The sequence below is a fragment of the Triticum dicoccoides genome, chromosome 3A (genome assembly GCF_002162155.2).
Source record: "Triticum dicoccoides isolate Atlit2015 ecotype Zavitan chromosome 3A, WEW_v2.0, whole genome shotgun sequence".
In the NCBI taxonomy this organism is placed as follows: Eukaryota; Viridiplantae; Streptophyta; class Magnoliopsida; order Poales; family Poaceae; genus Triticum; species Triticum dicoccoides.
The window spans coordinates 431,252,368-431,273,257 of NC_041384.1; positions in this window are offsets into that span (position 1 = coordinate 431,252,368).

Below are 20,890 nucleotides of genomic sequence, written 5' to 3' on the forward strand. Positions count from 1 at the left end.
AGTAGTTCTAATGCTTGATATAGGCTCTAGGCACTTGTAGGAGTAGTTGCTATCAACATTATTGAGTTTGGTTTACTTTTATTTTGAAGTTACTAAAAATTTCAGAATTTTTCAAAAAATGATAAGGAGATTATTGAGGGGCTCATCGAGCCAAAGCTCGAAGGAAAAGGCACCGAAGCCTAAGTATAATTTGTCGCGCACCGCGGAGATTCGGGCGTGTGAATGGCCTTCTGATGATTTCTTGAGAGTAGCCGGTATCTATGAAGATTTTAATGAATTGGCTCACAATGCAGGCCTCACCGCTTTCCTCCATGACCAATGCGATCAGTATCTCTTACTCACAAATACCTTTGTGCAAAACTTTCATTTTCATTCTAGGAACTCACCACCTACGGTGGAGTTTCATTTATATGATGAGCATAAGGAAATGTCACTTTATGATTTTTGCCAGATTTGTTTAGTCCCTTTTGAGGGCAAGACAGAAGAACCACATCATGATGATGTGGTTGGGTTTATTGATACTATCACTGTAGGAGAAACTAGGAAGGTTTCCCATGCACGAATCACTAGCATACATTTTCCTGTTTCACGTTACTTTGCGTTATTTGCTAGTCATTGTTTAGTTGGACGCGGAAACTGTGGAAACCTTAGTATCCCTAATATAATTATTATGCTCCACAGTTTATACAGTGATAACACTTTTAGTATGGGCGGTATTATTACCAGACGGTTAAGTATGAACCGTACCAAAGGCCCCATCTTTGGAGGCATCTATGCTACACGCCTAGCCGTACATTTTAACATACCTATTAGGCATGCTGAGAAGGAAGAAAAGGTGCTGCCCCGTGTTTATCTAGATCATAAAAGTATAGTGGCACATGATTTTATTGTTAAGAATAGGGCAGGAGAGCTTAAATATCAATTGTTCTTTAACAAACATTGTCCTGAGACTATTATCCTGCCTGCTCCTTCTTTGTTTGATTTGACTGTAGGCATGTATCTTGTTCCGTTGACGGCTATTCACGCCTACCAGAAACCTGCACCAGCCGAGGAGCCAGAACCGGAACCACAATTTGATCCTTCATGGCAGTCTAACTATCAGTGGGATCCGGAGATGATTGCCAGCTAGTGGCAATCGGAGCCTTCTTCTTCCTCATCACAGTACGACCCCAACAACTATTATTATGGATATCAGCCAGGCCAGCCGTGGCCATAGACCAACTTAGGCCAAAAGCCTAAGCTTGGGGGAGTACGTATTTCTCACCGACATTACATTTATGTTCACACACACTCATTGCTAGATGTCGGTGGTCATACTTTTTCACTGTAATATCCATGCTAGTTTATTTTCGTTTTCCTGCTTTCTTCTTGTGTGTTTGTTAAACCTTAAGAAAAAACAAAAAAATTAGTAGTAGTTTATTTTTCTGCTGTAGTAGTAATAATTAAAAAGAAAACCCAAAAATATTTCCCGTTCTTCTTTTGCTTGTTGGGAGCTTTCCCGTGTAAATAGTTTTATTTCTTTTCTTTTATTTGGGGGTCAGTAGGAGAAGACCATAATTAAATTGTCGAAGTGGCTCTTATATGCATTATTGTTGATTTAACCAAGAGCCCATATTGCCTTGTCTTCTCCTGTTTATTGAATGCTCACAGATTCCAGCTTAGTCCAATGCACGTACACTCTTATTATTATTCACACCATTCGGTCGTGCAAGTGAAAGGCAATTATGATGATATATGATGGACTGACTGAGATGAGAAAAGCTGGTATGAACTCAACCTCTTTTGTTTTTGTAAATATGATGAGTCCCTCGTTCTTGATTCATCTATTATGAATAAACATGTTTGCAATGACAATTAGAGATCGCAGTTGCTTGTGCCATGTTTGATTAGCTATGAGTTATAATGATTTACCTTGTGTGCCAACATGCTATTGAGATGGTTATGATGTGGTATGATGGGGTGGTATCCTCCTTTGAATGATTTAAGTGACTTGACTTGGCACATGTTCACGCATGTAGTTGAAACAAAATCAACATAGCCTTCACGATATTTATGTTCATGGTGGATTATATCCTACTCATGCTTGCATCAAATGTTTATTAATTTTAATGCATGTACATGGCTATTGTCGCTCTCTAGTTGGTCACTTCCTAGTCTTTTGCTAGCCTTCACTTGTACTAAGTGGGAATACTGCTTGTGCATCCAATCCCTTAAACCCCAAAGTTATTCCAGATGAGTCCACTATACCTTCCTATATGCGGTATCTACCTGCTGTTCCAAGTAAATTTGTATGTGCCAAACTCTAAACCTTCAAATAAACATTCTGTTTTGTATGCTCGAATAGCTCATGTATCAACCAAGGCTGTCCTTATCTTCCGTGTTAGGCGGGTTATTCTCAAGAGGAGTGGACTCCGCTCCTCACTCACGAGAAAACGGCTGGTCACCGGGATGCCCAGTTCCATGCTTTATGCAAACTAAATCAAAATTAATTGCAAACAAAACTCCCCCTGGGACCTGATGTATGTTGGAGGCACTCGTTGTTTCGAGCAAACCATGGATTGATGCTTGTTGGTGGAGGGAGAGTATAAATTTTACCATTCTATTTGGGAACCGCCTATAATGTGTTTAGCATGGAAGATATCGCCATCTCTTAGTTTTTACGTTGACAATAAAAGTTTACCGCTCAAAACACAATTTATCTCTATTTCAAAACCGAGCTCTGGCACCTCTACAAATCCCTACTTCCCTCTGCGAAGGGCCTATCCATTTACTTTTATGTTGACTCATCACCCTCTTATTAAAAAGCACTAGCTGGAGAGCACATATGTCATTTGCATTCATCACTATTAATTTATATTGGGTGTGACTATGACTGGATCTCTTTTACCATGAATTACAATGTCTAGTCAGTCCTTGATCTTTAAAGGTGCTCTGCATTTATGTTTTGCGGTCTCAGGAAGGGCTAGCGAGATACCATCTTGTTATATCATATTATGGTTGTTTTGAGAAAGTGTTGTCATCCGAGATTTATTATTGTGACTTGCTAGTTGATTATGCTATTGATATGAGTAATTGTGAGACCTGAGAATTATTGCAAATGTGGTTAGTTATGATCTATGCTGAAAACTTGAATGCTGGCTTGACATATTTACAACAACAAGAGCAAACAGAGTTTGTAAAAGTTTTTCTTTCTTTCAGTTTGTCAACTGAATTTCTTGAGGACAAGCAAGGGTTTAAGCTTGGGGGAGTTGATACGTCTCCGTCGTATCTACTTTTCCAAACACTTTTGCCCTTGTTTTGGACTCTAACTTGTATGATTTGAATGGAACTAACCCGGACTGACGTTGTTTTTAGCAGAATTGCCATGGTGTTGTTTTATGTGCAGAAAACAAATATTCTCGGAATGACCTAAAACTCCACGGAACATCTTAGAAAAAATAATAAAAAATCCTCGCCAAAGATGAAGACCAGGGGGGCCACACCCTGTTCACGAGGGTGGGGGGTGCCCCCCTAGGGCGCGCCCCCCCTACCTCGTGGGACCCCTGGATGCCCTCCGACGCCAACTCCAACTCTATATATTTGCTTTCAGAGAGAAAAAAACAGGGAGAAGAAATCATCGCGTTTTACGATACAGAGCCGCCGCCAAGCCCTAAAACCTCTCAGGAGGGCTGAGCTGGAGCCCGTTCGGGGCTCCGGAGAGGGGGATTCGTCGCTGTCGTCATCATCAACCATCCTCCATCACCAATTTCATGATGCTCACCGCCGTGCGTGAGTAATTCCGTCGTAGGCTTGCTGGACGGTGATGGGTTGGATGAGATTTATCATGTAATCAAGTTAGTTTTGTTAGGGTTTGATCCCTAGTATCCATTATGTTCTGAGATTGATGTTGCTATGACTTTGCTATGCTTAATGCTTGTCACTAGGGCCCGAGTGCCATGATTTCAGATCTGAACCTATTATGTTTTCATGAATATATGTGAGTTCTTGATCCTATCTTGCAAGTCTATAGTCACCTACTATGTGTTATGCTCCGGCAACCCCGAAGTGACAATAATCGGGACCACTCCCGGTGATGACCATAGTTTGAGGAGTTCATGTATTCACTATGTGCTAATGCTTTGTTCCGGTTCTCTATTAAAAGGAGGCCTTAATATCCCTTAGTTTCCAATAGGACCCCGCTGCCACGGGAGGGTAGGACAAAAGATGCCATGCAAGTTCTTTTCCATAAGCATGTATGACTATATACGGAATACATGCCTACATTACATTGATGAATTGGAGCTAGTTCTGTGTCACCCTATGTTATGACTGTTGCATGATGAACCGCACCCGGCATAATTATCCATCACTAATCTGGTGCCTACGAGTTTTCCATATACTGATTTACGCTTATTTACTTTCCCGCTGCTGCTGTTACAATCACTACAAAATACCAAAAACATTACTTTTGCTGTCTTTACTTTTGTTGCTGCTACCACCACTATCATATTACTGTGCTACTAAACACTTTGCTGCAGATACTAAGTTTCCAGGTGTGGTTGAATTGACAACTCAGCTGCTAATACTTGAGAATATTCTTTGGCTCCCCTTGTGTCGAATCAATAAATTTGGGTTGAATACTCTACCCTTGAAAGCTGTTGTGATCCCCTATACTTGTGGGTTATCAAGTATCAACACTCATCGGACTGCATACATCAGTATGTATTATTTCCAGTAAGTCTATTGCTCGTTCCATTGTTCCGGAGAACGGAGTCTTAGTCATCATGCCCATGAGGCATGGTTCGCAAGCATCAAGTGATTTATAATCAAGTGATTCCAAAAGCCCATCAGCATGGAGTTTCTTCATGTGCTTTACACCAATATGACCTAAATGGCAGTGCCACAAATAAGTTGTATTATCATTATTAAACTTATATCTTTTGGCTTCAATACTATGAATATGTGTATCACTACTATCAAGATTTAGTAAAAATAGACCACTCATCAAGGGTGCATGACCATAAAAGATATTACTCATATAAATAGAACAACCATTATTCTCTGATTTAAATGAATAACCGTCTCGCATCAAACAAGATCCAGATATAATGTTCATGCTTAACGCTCGCACCAAATAACAATTATTCAGGTATGAAACTAATACCGAAGGTAGATGTAGAGGTAGCATGCCGACGGCGATCACATCGACTTTGGAACCATTTCCCACGCACATCGTCACCTCGTCCTTAGCCAATCTTCCCTTAATCCGTAGCCCCTGTTTCGAGTTGCGAATATTAGCAACAGAACCAGTATCAAATACCCAGGAGCTACTGCGAGCATTAGTAAGGTACACATCAATAACATGTATATCAAATATACCTTTCACTTTGCCATCCTTCTTATCCGCCAAATACTTGGTGCAGTTCCGCTTCCAGTGACCGGTCCCTCTGTAGTAGAAGCACTCAGTCTCAGGCTTAGGTCCAGACTTGGGCTTCTTCACTTGAGCAGCAACTTGTTTGCCGTTCTTCTTGAAGTTCCCATTCTTCCCTTTGCCCTTCTTCTTGAAACTGGTGGTCTTGTTGACCATCAACACTTGATGCTCCTTCTTGATTTCTACCTTTGCAGCCTTTAACATCGCGTAGAGCTCGGGAATTGTCTTATCCATCCCTTGCATATTATAGTTCATCACGAAGCTTTTGTAGCTTGGTGGCAGTGATTGAAGAACTTTGTCAATGACACTATCAACCGGAAGATTAACTCCTAGCTGAGTCAAGTGATTGTGATACCCAGAAATTCTGAGTATGTGTTCACTGACAGAACTATTCTCCTCAATTTTGCAGCTGTAGAACTTATTGGAGACTTCATATCTCTCAATCTGGGCATTTGCTTGAAATATTAACTTCAACTCCTGGAACATATCATATGCTCCATGACGTTAAAAACATCGTTGAAGTCCCGGTTCTAAGCCATAAAGCATGGCACACTGAACTATCGAGTAGTCATCAGCTTTGCTCTGCCAAGTGTTCATAACATCTGGCGTTGCTCCTGCAGCGGTTTGGCACCTAGCGGTGCTTCTAGGATGTAATTCTTCTATGCAGCAATGAGGATAATCCTCAAGTTACGGACCCAGTCCGTGTAGTTGCTACCATCATCTTTCAACTTAGATTTCTCTAGGAATGCATTAAAGTTCAACGAAACAACAGCACGGGCCATTTATCTACAACAACATTGTCATGCAAAATACTATCAGGTACTAAGTTCATGATAAATTAAAGTTCAATTAATCATATTACTTAAGAACTCCCACTTAGATAGACATCCCTCTAATCATCTAAGTGATCACGTGATCCACATCAACTAAACCATGTCTGATCATCACGTGAGATGGAGTAGTTTTCAATGGTGAACATCACTATGTTGATCATATCTACTATATGATTCACGCTCGACCTTTTTGTCTCAGTGTTCCGAGGCCATATCTGCATATGCTAGGCTCGTCAAGTTTAACCTGAGTATTCTGCTTGTGCAAAACTGGCTTGCACCCATTGTATGTGAATGTAGAGCTTATCACACCCGATCATCACGTGGTGTCTCGGCACGACAAACTGTAGCAACGGTCCATACTCAGGGAGAACACTTATACCTTGAAATTTAGTGAGAGGTCATCTTATAATGCTACTGCTGTACTAAGCAAAATAAGATGCATAAAGGATAAACATCACATGCAATCAATATAAGTGATATGATATGGCCACCATCATCTTGTGCCTTTGATCTCCATCTCCAAACCACCGTCATGATCACCATCGTCACCGGCTTGACACCTTGATCTCCATCTTAGCATCGTTGTCATCTCGCCAACTATTGCTTCTACGACTATCGCTACCGCTTAGTGATAAAGTAAAGCAATTACATGGCGATTGCATTTCATACAATAAAGCGACAACCATATGGCTCCTGCCAGTTGCCGATAATTGTGTTACAAAACATGATCATCTCATACAACAATTTATATAATCACGTCTTGACCATATCACATCACAACATGCCCTACAAAAGCAAGTTAGACGTCCTCTACTTTGTTGTTGCAAGTTTTACGTGGCTGCAACGGGCTTAGCAAGAACTATTCTTACCTACGCATCAAAAACCACAATGTGGTATAGTGATTGTTTTTTGATCTTCAGAAAGAACCATGTTCATTGAATCCAATTCAACTAAAGTTGGAGAATCTAACACCCACCAGCCACCTGTGTGCAAAGCACGTCGGTAGAACCAGTCGCACGAACGCGGTCATGTAATGTCGGTCCGGGCCGCTTCATCCCACAATACCGCCGAATCAAGAAACAACTAGTGACAACAAGCAATGTGTATATACCCTCGCCCATAACTCCTTTGTGTTCTACTCGTGCATATAACATCCACGCATAGACCTGGCTCTGATACCACTATTGGGAAATGCAGTATTTCAAAAAAATTCCTATGATCATGCAAGATCTATCTAGGGATGCATACCAACGGGAGGGGAGAGTGTGTCTACGTACCCTCGTAGACCGAAAGCGGAAGTGTTAAAAAACGCGGTTGATGTAGTCGAACGGATTCGCGATCCAACCGATCAAGTACTGAATGCACGGCACCTCCGCAATCTGCAGATGTTCAGCTCGGTGACATCCCTCGTACTCTTGATCCAGTTGAGGCCAAGGGAGAGTTTCCTCAGCACGACGGCGTGTCGACGGTGATGATGAAGTTACCGGCGTAGGGCTTCGCCTAAGCACTACTGCGATATGACCGATGTGTGTATCTGTGGAGTGGGGCACCGCACACGGCAAAAATAAATTGTCAACTTATGTGTCTATGGGGTGCCCCCTCCCCCGTATATAAAGGAGGGAAGGAGGGGGGCGGCCGACCCTCATGGTGGGCCCCAAGGGGGGATTCCTACTCCTACTATGAGTAGGTTTCCCCCCTTTCCTAGTCCTAATAGGAGGGGGGAGGAAGGGGAAGAGGAGAGGAAGGAAAGGGGGGCGGCCCCCTTCCCAATTCGGATTGGGCTTGGGGGCACCTCTTGGCCGCCTTCTCTCTCTCTCACTAAAGCCCATGTAAGCCCATTTAGCCCCCAGGGCGTTCTGGTAACCCCCTGGTACTCCGGTATATGCCCGAACTCATATGAAACCTTTCCGTTGTCCAAACATAACATTCCAATACATCAATCTTCATGTCTCGACCATTTCGAGACTCCTCGTCATGTCCGTGATCACATCTGGGACACCGAACTACCTTCGGTACATCAAAACACCTAAACTCATAATACCGATCATCATCGAACGTTAAGTGTGCGGATCCTACGGGTTCGAGAACTATGTAGACATGACCGAGACTCATCTCCGGTCAATAACCAATAGCGGAACCTGGATGCTCATATTGGTTCCTGCATATTCTACGAAGATCTTTATCGGTCAAACCGCATAACAACATACGTTGTTCCCTTTGTCATTGGTATGTTACTTGCCCGAGATTCGACCGTCAGTATCATCATACCTAGTTCAATCTCGTTACCGGCAAGTCTCTTTACTCGTTCAGCAATGCAACATCCTGCAACTAACTCATTAATTACATTGCTTGCAAGGCTTATAGTGATGTGCATTATCGAGAGGGCCAAGAGATACCTCTCCGACAATCGGAGTGACAAATCCTAATCTCGATCTATGCCAACTCAACAAAACACCATCAGAGACAACTGTAGAGCATCTTTATAATCACCCAGTTACGTTGTGACATTTGATAGCACACTAAGTGTTCCTCTGGTATTCGAGAGTTGCATAATCTCATAGTCGTAGGAACATATATAAGTTATGGAGAAGGCAATGGCAATAAACTAAACGATCATAGTGCTAAGCTAACGGATGGGTCAAGTCAATCACATCATTCTCTAATGATGTGATCCCGTTCATCAAATGAAAACTCATGTCTATGGCTAGGAAACTTAACCATATTTGATCAACGAGCTAGTCAAGTAGAGGCATACTAGTGACACTCTGTTTGTCTATGTATTCACACATGTACTAGGTTTCCGGTTAATACAATTCTAGCATGAATAATAATCATTTATCATGATATAAGGAAATATAAATAAAAACTTTATTATTGCCTCTAGGGAATATTTCCTTCAGTATACGTACCCTCGTAGACCGAAAGCGGAAGCGTTAATTAACGCGGTTGATGTAGTCGGACGTCTTCGCGATCCAACCGATCAAATACCGAACGCACGACACCTCCGCGATCTGCACACGTTCAGCTCGGTGACGTCCCTCGAACTCCAGATCCAGCTGAGGACGAGGGAGAGTTTCGTCGGCATGATGGTGTGGTGACGGTGATGATGAAGTTACCGACGCAGGGCTTCGCCTAAGCACTACGACAATATGACCGAGGTGTGTTTCTGTGGAGGGGGGCACCGCACACGGCTAAAACAATTGTCAACTTGTGTGTTCTAGGGTGCCCCCTGCCCCCGTATATAAAGGAGCAAGTGGAGGCCGGCCGGCCCTATAGGGCGCGCCCAAGGGGGTAATCCTACTCCTTGTAGGAGTTGGACCCCCCTCCCCTTTCCTAGTCCTACTAGGAGAAGAAGGAAGGAGAGGGGAAGGAGAAGGAAGGAGGGGGCACCACCCCTCCCCTAGTCCAATTAGGACTAGGCCCATGGGGGGTGCGGCCAGCCCTTGGCTGCTCCCTCTCTCTCCCTTAAGGCCCAATAAGGCCCATAACTTCCCCAATGGTTTCGATAACCCTTCCGGCACTCCGATAAATACCCGATACACCTCGGAACCATTCCGATGTCCGAATATAGTTATCCAATATATCAATTTTTATGTCTCGACCATTTCGAGACTCCTCGTCATGTCCGTGATCTCATCCGGGACTCCGAACTACCTTTGGTACATCAAAACACATAAACTCATAATATCGATCGTCATCGAACGTTAAGCGTGCGGACCCTACGGGTTCGAGAACTATGTAGACATGACCGAGACTCATCTCTGGGCAATAACTAATAGTGGAACCTGGATGCTCATATTGTTTCCTACATATTCTACGAAGATCTTTATCGGTCAAACCGCATGACAACATACGTTGTTCCCTTTGTCATCGGTATGTTACTTGCCCGAGATTTGATCGTCGGTATCATCATACCTAGTTCAATCTTGTTACCAGAAAGTCTCTTTACTCGTTCCGTAATGCAACATCCCGTAACTAACTCATCAGTCACATTGCTCGCAAGGCTTATAGTAATGTGCATTACCGAGAGGGCCCAGAGATACCTCTCCGACAATCAGAGTGACAAATCCTAATCTCGATCTATGCCAACTCAACAAACACCATCGGAGACACGTGTAGAGCATCTTTATAATCACCCAGTTATGTTGTGACGTTTGATAGCACACTAAGTGTTCCTCCGGTATTCGGGGGTTGCATAATCTCATAGTCATAGGAACTTGTATAAGTTATGGAGAAAGCAATAGCAGTAAACTAAATGATCATAGTGCTAAGCTAACGGATGGGTCATGTCAATCACATCATTCTCTAATGATGTGATCCCGTTTATTAAATGACAACTCATGTCTATGGTTAGGAAACTTAACCATCTTTGATTAACGAGCTAGTCAAGTAGAGGCATACTCACTAGCGGAGGACCCGCGTGGGCAAGGTCTTGCCACCGCCATACCTTGAATCGCCACAAAAATAAATAAATTATACCTATGTTGCTACGCACAAGTCATAGCCATTGCTCCCCCATGGCCTGCTTTCTGTCATGGTTTGTATAAGTCTCTAGCTCCACCTTGATGAACCTTTCAACCTAGTCGGCATCTCTAACAGCTGCAAGATTCTCTTTCTCTTGACTGCTACTATAACGCTTGATACTCCACTCTATGGGCCAACTCATGTAGAGATTTGCCTTTTTATTTGTTTTAGTTTCGACTTTTGTCTTTGGTTTTGTTTTTTGTTTTTCTCACTTATTACCTTTTTTGCATTGTTTTTATTTTTTGGTGGAAATGCATGAACAATTTGTAAAAGTGTATGAACATAAATATAGACATGTACTCCCTCCATTCTAAATATAATGTTTAGAGATTTTAGTATGACTATGTGGATGTATATAGACATATTCTAGAGTCTAGATTCACTCATTTTGCTCTGTACTCGAGTCTATATTGGAATCTCTAAAAGGATTTATATTTAGGAACGAAGGGAGTATGAACATATTATTAAAAAATATTAAATTGTTAGGCACTGCCAGTCTGGGTCTTCTAGACGGCACTGAAAGCTCCATTATCGGTATGTATTCCATTTTCATTGTATTTGGTTATTTTATTAAGGATCACATGAAAATATGAATGTGCATAGTTAGTGTGTTGACTATTATAGTTCCGCATAAAAAAATCCTTAAGAGTTTGCCACACCTTAAATTATTTTTGTCCTCCGCCTCTGGGCATACTAGTGACACTCTGTTTGTCTCTGTATTCACACATGTACTAAGTTTTCGGTTAATACAATTCTAGCATGAATAATAAACATTTACCATGATATAAGAAAATATAAATAACAACTTTATTATTGCCTCTAGGGCATATTTACATCAAATATGAGCATCCAGGTTCCGCTATTGGTTATTGACCAGAGATGTGTATCGGTCATGTCTACATAGTTCTCAAACCCGTAGGGTCCGCACGCTTAATGTTCGATGACGACTTTAATAATGAATTATGTGATTTGATGACCGAAGTTTGTTCGGAGTCCCAGATGAGATCACGGACATGACAAGGAGTCTGTAAATGGTCGAGAGGTAAACATTCATATATTGGAAGGTTACATTCGGACACCGAAAAAGTTTTGGGAAGTTTCGGATAAGTTTCAGAGTACCGGAGGTTACCGGAACCCCCCCTGATACGTCTCCAACGTATCTATAATTTTTTTATTGTTCCATGCTATTATATTATCTGTTTTGGATGTTTAATGGGCATTATTATACACTTTTATATTATTTTTGGGACTAACCTACTAACCCAAGGCCCAGTGCAAATTGTTGTTTTTTGCCTATTTCAGTGTTTCACAGAAAAGGAATATCAAACGAACTCCAAATGGAATGAAACCTTCGGGAGAGTTATTTTTGGAACAAACGTGATCCACGGGACTTGGAGTAGACGTCAAGAAAGGAGTAAGGAGGCCACGAGGCAGGGAGGCGCGCCTGCCCCTGGGAGTGCCCCCACCCTCGTGGGCCCCTCGCAGCTCCACCAACCTACTTCTTCCTCCTATATATATATCCATATACCCCAAAAACATCCAGGAGCACCACGAAACCCTATTTCCACCGCCGCAACCTTCTGTACCCAAGAGATCCCATCTTGGGGCCTTTTCCGGAGCTCCACCGGAGGGGGAATCAATCACGGAGGGCTTCTACATCAACATAATAGCCTCCCCGATGATGTGTGAGTAGTTTACCACAGACCTTCAGGTCCATCGTTATTAGCTAGATGGCTTCTTCTCTCTCTTTGGATCTCAATACAAAGTTCTCCTCAATCTTCTTGGAGATCTATTCGATGTAATTCTTTTTGCGGTGTGTTTGTCGAGATCCAAAGAATTATGGGTTTATGATCAAGATTATCTATGAACAATATTTGATTTTTCTCCGAAATCTTTTGTGTATGATTTGTTATCTTTGCAAGTAACTTTGAATTATCAGTTTGGTTTGGCCTACTAGATTGATCTTTCTTGCAATGGGAGAAGTGCTTAGCTTTGGGTTCAATCTTGTGGTGTCCTTTCCCAGTGACAGCAGGGGCAGCAAGGCACGTATTGTATTGTTGCCATCGAGGATAAAAATATGGGGTTTATATCATATTGCTTGAGTTTATCCCTCAACGTCATGTCATCTCGCCTAATGCGTTACTATGTTATTATGAACTTAATACTCTAGATGCATGTTGGATAGCGGTCGATGTGTGGAGTAATAGTAGTAGATGCATAATCGTTTCGGTCTACTTGTCGCAGATGTGATGCCTATATACATGATCATGCCTAGATATTCTCATAATTATGCACTTTTCTATCAATTGCTCGACAGTAATTTGTTTACCCACCATAATACTTATGCTATCTTGAGAGAAGCCACTAGTGAAACCTATGGCCCCGGGTCTATCTTCCATCATATAAGTTTCCAATCTATTTTACTTTGCAATCTTTACTTTCAATCTATATCATAAAAATACCAAAAATATTTATCTTATTATTATCATCTCTATCAGATCTCACTCTTGCAAGTGGCCGTGAAGGGATTGACAACCCCTTTATCGTGTTGGTTGCGAGGTTCTTATTTGTTTGTGTAGGTACGAGGTGACTCGCGCGTGGTCTCCTACTGGATTGATACCTTGGTTCTCAAAAACCGAGGGAAATACTTACGCTGCTTTACTGCACCACCCTTTCCTCTTCAAGGGAAAACCAACACAGTGCTCAAGAGGTAGCAAGAAGGATTTCTGGCGCCGTTGCCGGGGAGATCTACGCACAAGTCAAGACATACCAAGTACCCATCACAAACTCTTATCCCTCGCATTACATTATTTTCCATTTACTTCCCGTTTTCCTCTCCCCCACTTCACCCTTACCGTTTTATTCACCCTGTTTTTCTGTTCGCCTCTTTTTCGCTAGCTTCTTGTGTCTCTGTGTTAGATCGTTTGCTTCGCTGTCATGGCTAGTCCCTTATCTGCCCCTTTGTCTCCCAAGTTTGAAGTTCTTCACTTCAAACAAAGACAAGGAGAAAATTTAAAAGATTCTTGGTTTAGGATGATGTAATCTTATCATAATTGCACCTTACAGGTGAATTTTAGAATTTTACTTCACAATTATTATGTTGGACTAAATATGTCCCATAGACAACTCTTGGATTGCGTTGCCAAAGGAAATTTTATTGAAACGGATCCCAGTTTTGCACATAAAATCATAGAGGGAATAGTGGGAACACTACCTCAACAAAAGGGGCCACATCATACCCAGTAAGAGACACAAGTTTTTGAGAAGATTTGCGAAGTAACGAAAATTTTACAAAAGTCTCTTGAACCTCTTAAGAGTGTTAGCGGAAACCTTCACCGCATGAATATGTTAATTACCCTTTGCAATAAGCGGTTGGATTCTTTAGATCTAAAAATTTCCGAATATGAAGGAAAACGTAAAGAACCTCCCAGATTCGAGCATGACTCCACTAAAAAAATTAAAACCAAAGATGATAATACCTAGATCTATTCTTGCTTTTATGCCTAGCTAGGGGCGTTAACGATAGCGCTTGTTGGGAGGCAACCCAACTTTATTTTTGGTTCTTGCTTTTTGGTTCTGTTTAGTAACAAATAATTCATCTATCCTCTGTTTAGATGTGGTTTTATATTTTTAATTAGTATTTGTGCCAAGTAGAACCTTTCGGAAGACTTGGGGGAAGTTTTTGCGATCTTGCTGTAAAAAACAGAAGCTTTAGCGCTCACGATATATGCTGCCATTTCTTACTGGAGAGTGATATTAGGTTGATTATTTTTGCAGATGATTAATAGACAAATTCCTCACGTCCACCAATTTATTTAAGAATTTTTGGGGTTACAGAAGTATTCAAAACCTACAGATTACTACAGACTATTCTGTTTTTGACAGATTCTGTTTTCGTGTGTTGTTTGCTTATTTTGATGAATCTATGCCTAGTATCGGAGGGTATGAACCATAGAGAAGTTAGAATACAGTAGGTTTAACACCAATAAAAATAAATAATGAGTTCATTACAGTACCTTAAGTGGTGGTTTGTTTTCTTATACTAACGGAGCTCATGAGATTTTCTGTTGAGTTTTGTGTTGTGAAGTTTTCAAGTTTTGAGTAAAGATTTGATGGATTATGGAATAAGGAGTGGCAAGAGCCTAAGCTTGGGGATGCCCAATGCACCCCACGGTAAAATTCAAGGACAACCAAAAGCCTAAGCTTGGGGATGCCCCCGAAGGCATCCCCTCTTTCGTCTTCGTCCATCGGTAACTTTACTTGAGGCTATATTTTTATTCACCACATGATATGTGTTTTGCTTGGAGCCTCTTGTATGATTTGAGTCTTTGCGTTTTAGTTTACCACAATCATCCTTGCTGTACACACCTTTTGAGAGAGACACGCATGAATCCGAATTTATTAGAATACTCTATGTGCTTCACTTATATCTTTTGAGCTAGATAATTTTGCTCTAGTGCTTCACTTATATCTTTTAGAGCACGGTGGTGGTTTTATTTTACAGAAATTATTGATCTCTCATGCTCCAACGTATCTATAATTTTTTATTGTTCCATGCTATTATATTATCTGTTTTGGATGTTTAATGGGCTTCATTATACACTTTTATATTATTTTTGGGACTAACCTACTAACCCAAGGCCCAGTGCAAATTGCTGTTTTTTGCATATTTCAGTGTTTCGCGGAAAAGGAATATCAAACGGAATCCAAACGGAATGAAACCTTCGGGAGAGTTATTTTTTGGAACAAACGTGATCTAGGGGACTTGGAGTAGACGTCAAGAAAGGAGCGAGGAGGCCACAAGGTAGGGAGGCGCGCCTGCCCCCCTGGGCGCGCCCCCACCCTCGTGGGCCCCTCGCAGCTCCACCGACCTAGTTCTTCCTCTTATATATATCCATATACCCCAAAAACATCCAGGAGCACCACGAAACCCTATTTCCACCGCCGCAACCTTCTGTACCCAAGAGATCCCATCTTGGGGCCTTTTTCGGAGCTCCACCGAAGGGGGAATCGATCACGGAGGGCTTCTACATCAACACCATAGCCTCTCCGATGATGTGTGAGTAGTTTACCACAAACCTTCGGGTCCATAGTTATTAGCTAGATGGCTTCTTCTCTCTCTTTGGATCTCAATACAAAGTTCTCCTCAATCTTCTTGGAGATCTATTCAATGTAATTCTTTTTGCGGTGTGTTTGTTGAGATCCGATGAATTGTGGGTTTATGATCAAGATTATCTATGAACAAAATTTGATTCCTCTCTGAAATCTTTTATGTATGATTTATTATCTTTGCATGTCTCTTCAAATTATCAGTTTGGTTTGGCCTACTAGATTGATATTTCTTGCAATGCGAGAAGTGCTTAGCTTTTGGTTCAATCTTGCGGTGTCCTTTCCCAGTGACAGCAGGGGAAGCAAGGCACGTATTGTATTGTTGCCATCGAGGATAAAAAGATGGGGTTTATATCATATTGCTTGAGTTTAGCCCTCTACATCAAGTCATCTTGCCTAATGCGTTACTCTGTTCTTATGAACTGAATACTCTAGATCCATGCTGGATAGCGGTCGATGTGTGGAGTAATAGTAGTAGATGCAGAATCGTTTCGGTCTACTTGTCGCGACCATGCACTACAAAAAAAATACACTTCCATGATGATACGTGTTTGTCACATTAGGTCGCTTTTTTTGTCATGCATGTACATCCATGACAAATTTATGACAGAATCAAGATAGTCATACCTGTGCTGTCGTAGAAGTGTTCCATGACATTACCAAAATTATCATCACGGAAGTGTCCACTTCCATGACGATAAATCGCGCGTCACAGAAGTGCTTTCGTCAAGGGTGACCCACACATGGCATCCACCGTAACGGAACGCCGTTAAGCTATCGGGTCGGGTTTTGGATCCGATAACCCGTTAACAGCCCCGACCAATGGGAAATTTCCACGTGTAAAATTCTAATTGGACGGATGAAACACGTGTCAGTTCGTCAGTGGGTCAGATAGGCGCATATGATATGTCGACACGTGCCACGGCCCAACAAGTTTAAATGGGCCGGCCCAACTGAAGGCCCATAACATTTTGCGGACCATAATGGGCCGGCCCAGCTAAAGGCCCACGAGATTTTGCGGACCGTAATGGGCTGGCCCAGCTAAAGGCCCACAAGATTTTGCGGGCCATAATGGTCCGGCCCAGGTAAAGGCCCACAAGATTTTTGTGTGCCATAACGGGCCGGTCCAGGTAAAGCCCACAAGATTCTTGCGGGTCATAATGGGCTGGCCTAGCTAAAGGCCCACGAGATTTCACCGACATTAATGGGCCGACCCAACTGTAGGCCCGCAAGATTTTAAGGACCCTAGTAGGCTGGCCCATTAACTGGCTGCCATGTTTTGGGCCAAATGCTAGCCCATATTTGATCCGGTCCATTAATGGCCTGCCATGCTCCGGGCCTAATAGTGGCCCATATGAGATCCGGCCCGTTAAAAGCCTACCACGTTTTGGGCCAAATTACGGCCTAGATCAGGTCCGGCCCTTTAAGAGGCTTTGGGCTCAATTATGGCCCATATCAGATTTGGCCCGTCAACTAGACACTATGCTTTTGGGCCCACTTGCTAAAGGCCCACTTAGTAATTCGGCCTGATATTAGTTTTGGCCTGTTAAGGGCCCGTTTAACATTTCGGCCCTATATTAATTTCGGCCTGTTAAAAGACAGTCATATAGTTGGGCCTAACTACGGCCCTGTTTGCATCCGGCCTGCTCGCAGCCGATATCTGATTGGGCCAAACAAGGACCGAGACAATTTTGGCCTGTTAAAAGCCCGTGATTTGATTCGCACAATCATGGGCCGAGGTTCATTTCATGCTGCTGCGTAACTAGTATGAATTAAGAACAAAGCTACTCTATACAATAAAGAAATTACGGCATAGTAACTTAGAATAAACCTACACTATTTAAGGTATATTACATCCACTAAGCATCGAAGTTCGCCACATGTGATCGTAAAGCGCAACGTAGAAGCAGATTACAAAAACTGGGCACCATTGCAGCGTAACAAAATAATACTGAACCGAGACCACTTCCAAGACAGTTCAAGAAAGGTTAGCCTTGCGGGGGGAACTGCTGCGCAAGCTGCTGAGCAAGGCTGTGAGACTGGCCTAGCATGTTGGTCATAGCTTCCAGGTGTAGCTGTTTAGCGATGAGGTTCTCATTGGTGTTCTCCACAATCTTTCTTAGAGATAGGACTTCAAGTTGAAGTTGAGTTGCAGAATGCCTTTCTGCTAGAACTTGGGACTGAAGAAGTCGAACTGATTCAGACAACGAATTCTATGAGCTTGTCTGACTGTTAGTGTCAAGTAACTTGAACACTGCATCAAGACAAGACTTTGGGGTTGTCTCGCTATCTTCAAGATGTTGTGCCTTCTTTGCTGCAATATATGTTGGGTTTGTCTCACAGCCTTCAGTAGACTTGTGCATGCCATCAGGCATATCACCCTGAAACAAAGCAGAGAGATGACAGATTTTCCACGTGTATAAACAAAGATGATAACTGTTCTGTCAATTCTATCCAATTTTAAATTAGAAAATAAAGAGTATGTTCAAAATATCAATAGCATAATTTGGCATTGTTAATGCGGGGAGCTTCACCACACTACTGGATTACCATGTCAACATAACAAGCATAGATGAAGGGCAAAGAAAATCATTGTATATATTTTGGATAATGTGCATGGCATGTTGTTCATATCATCAGCCACATCAGTAAGATAAAACAGGAGATGACAAGGTGCAAACGTGGGCTGCTTCACCACACACTGGATTATAGATCCACAAAAACAAGCATACATATAGGGAGTATTAAGTAATGTGCATGGTATGAATAAGGAATTTGGTTTTATAAGTAAAACTTAGAACTTACGGTTCTTACGAACATGCATGTTGGTAGAAACAGCAAACTAAACAGCGGTAAATGATAGGGAGTATGAGCAAATTAAACAGTAATTGAGGATAAAGGCTTTAGAAGGACTGACTTACATTAACAGTTAACACCGGCTTTATAATGCCCTTCTCCATGTCAAGGGAAGGATAACTCAAAGAATTTCAGCATAGAATCTTCTTCATAAGTATTGCCTGTACTCTACATTTTGTAGAGAGTAATTATAGATATGATAATACTGGAAGGGGTAGAGGGTAATGAAGATAAGATGCAGATTGATGCTACATAATCAACTACCAATCCCTGGAAGTACAAGCATTACAGGACAAAATGTACTGACAAGAGCAATGGGCTACACTTCTGCACTGGCATTGTCTGTGCATTCTACTTGTTGGTAAGATTAAATATAGATCTGATCTTTTTTAGTAAATGGTGGGCGAGGGAGATAAGATGCAGAATGCTACAAAATGAACCAATCCCTCTTCCCATAATACAAGAGTGTTTTGAACACTGGTGTATTGTACAAAACGTTCTTATATTATGGGACGGAGGGAGTAGCTATTAATGTAGGTACAGTGATAGACCATGTTCAGTCCTTACAAGAGGACTGCAGAGCTAAACCTCTTCAAAAGCATTGGGTTGATTCTAAATTTATGTAAGAGTCCATACGGATCTTATAATGTCCACCAAATGGACGATTACGAGGCTAACATGTGCAGTGATGCTACATAATCAAACAGCTATGAAAGTAAATATGGTCATACAGGGCAAGAGGTACTCACAAGAGCAATGTAGTGTGCAGTATAGTTGCGAGATTCTGTGGTCCCTTGAGAACGAATGTTCTTCTGCTAACAGTTTTTGTACAAGTGAGACATTAAGGAAAATGCAGAAATGTAGTTCAAATTGTGATGTGATATCATAGACAGTACCTTACACTACAGCCGAGACCAATGTGTAACAAGATTATTCCAATCACCGTCGGATAAATGTAGACTACAGCCGAGACCAATGTGTAACAAGATTATTCCAATCACCGTCGGATAAATGTAGCACCGGAGACTTTACATAAATTTCGTTCAGAGGCTTGCCATCGAAGTGCGATTGCCTCAGGTAGGAACGATACTTCATCAACGAGTGCTTGAAAAGCGCAACCAACCCTTGCTCATCATCACAATCCAGTTTGCGCCTCGCCTATTTAAAAGAATGAAATCTTGTGTCTTCTGTCAGCAAAAACATATGCAGTAATGACCATGAATAACATTAGTACATTACTTACGCATAAGTTGCGGAGGAAGATTGGAAATTGTTCTGTGTTTGCGGTATAATCTTTCCATGAAGGAAAGATGCGCACAAAGTTCCTGACAACAACATAAGCTTCGTCTTCTAAACTGGGAAGAAATGGAATGGCGGTCCTATTTGCTGCAATTGGGGCTCTCTCTGGTTCGAAAAGGGATTTGGCAACTGGATTTGGTGTACTCTTTGCTGGAATGGGGGTTTTGCGTCGTACAGCTGGTGCTATGTCAACTGGCATAATCATACTGTTTGCTACACTTGGGGTCTGCTGAGTTGGGGCATCAGAAATGACCAGTGTAGTAGGGCTAGAGTCTGCTAGAGTTGGGGTATTTTGTGGGTCAGGTGATATTGCAACTACACCTAATGGGCTATTTTATTTATCAGGTGCCACTACCTTTTCCAAATACTTTGCTTGTGCTCCTCCATGATCAGCAATCGCCCTTTTCCTTTTGAACGTCTGATACACAAGAACAGCATTTGAATGGATAAATATGGTATGATGACAGATGGAATATGTACTGAAAATGGATAGGCAGGGCGTATGCACATACACGATGCGTAAACTAAGCTAATGGCAGTTCAACAAAGTAGAAGCAATGCAAAGCATCAGTTGTAAGATATGTGCGAGCAATGTAACCTTGGAAAGTTAGAGCAAGTACCTTGATGGGTGAATAAGATAGGGCATCTTCCTCTGACTCCTCCACTAGGGAGCTACATTGACTTAGGTCTCCCTCTAGCTCAGAATCACTGTTAGGATCATATTCTGAGCATGAATCTGTAGGTGGAGAGTGTTTGCATTGCATTGCATCCAAACTTGATGTTAGTCCCTTAATGCCAAGTTTGACAGCCATGGCATTGTTCTTCTTTATTCTTTTCATGCGCGCAAGCTCATAATCAT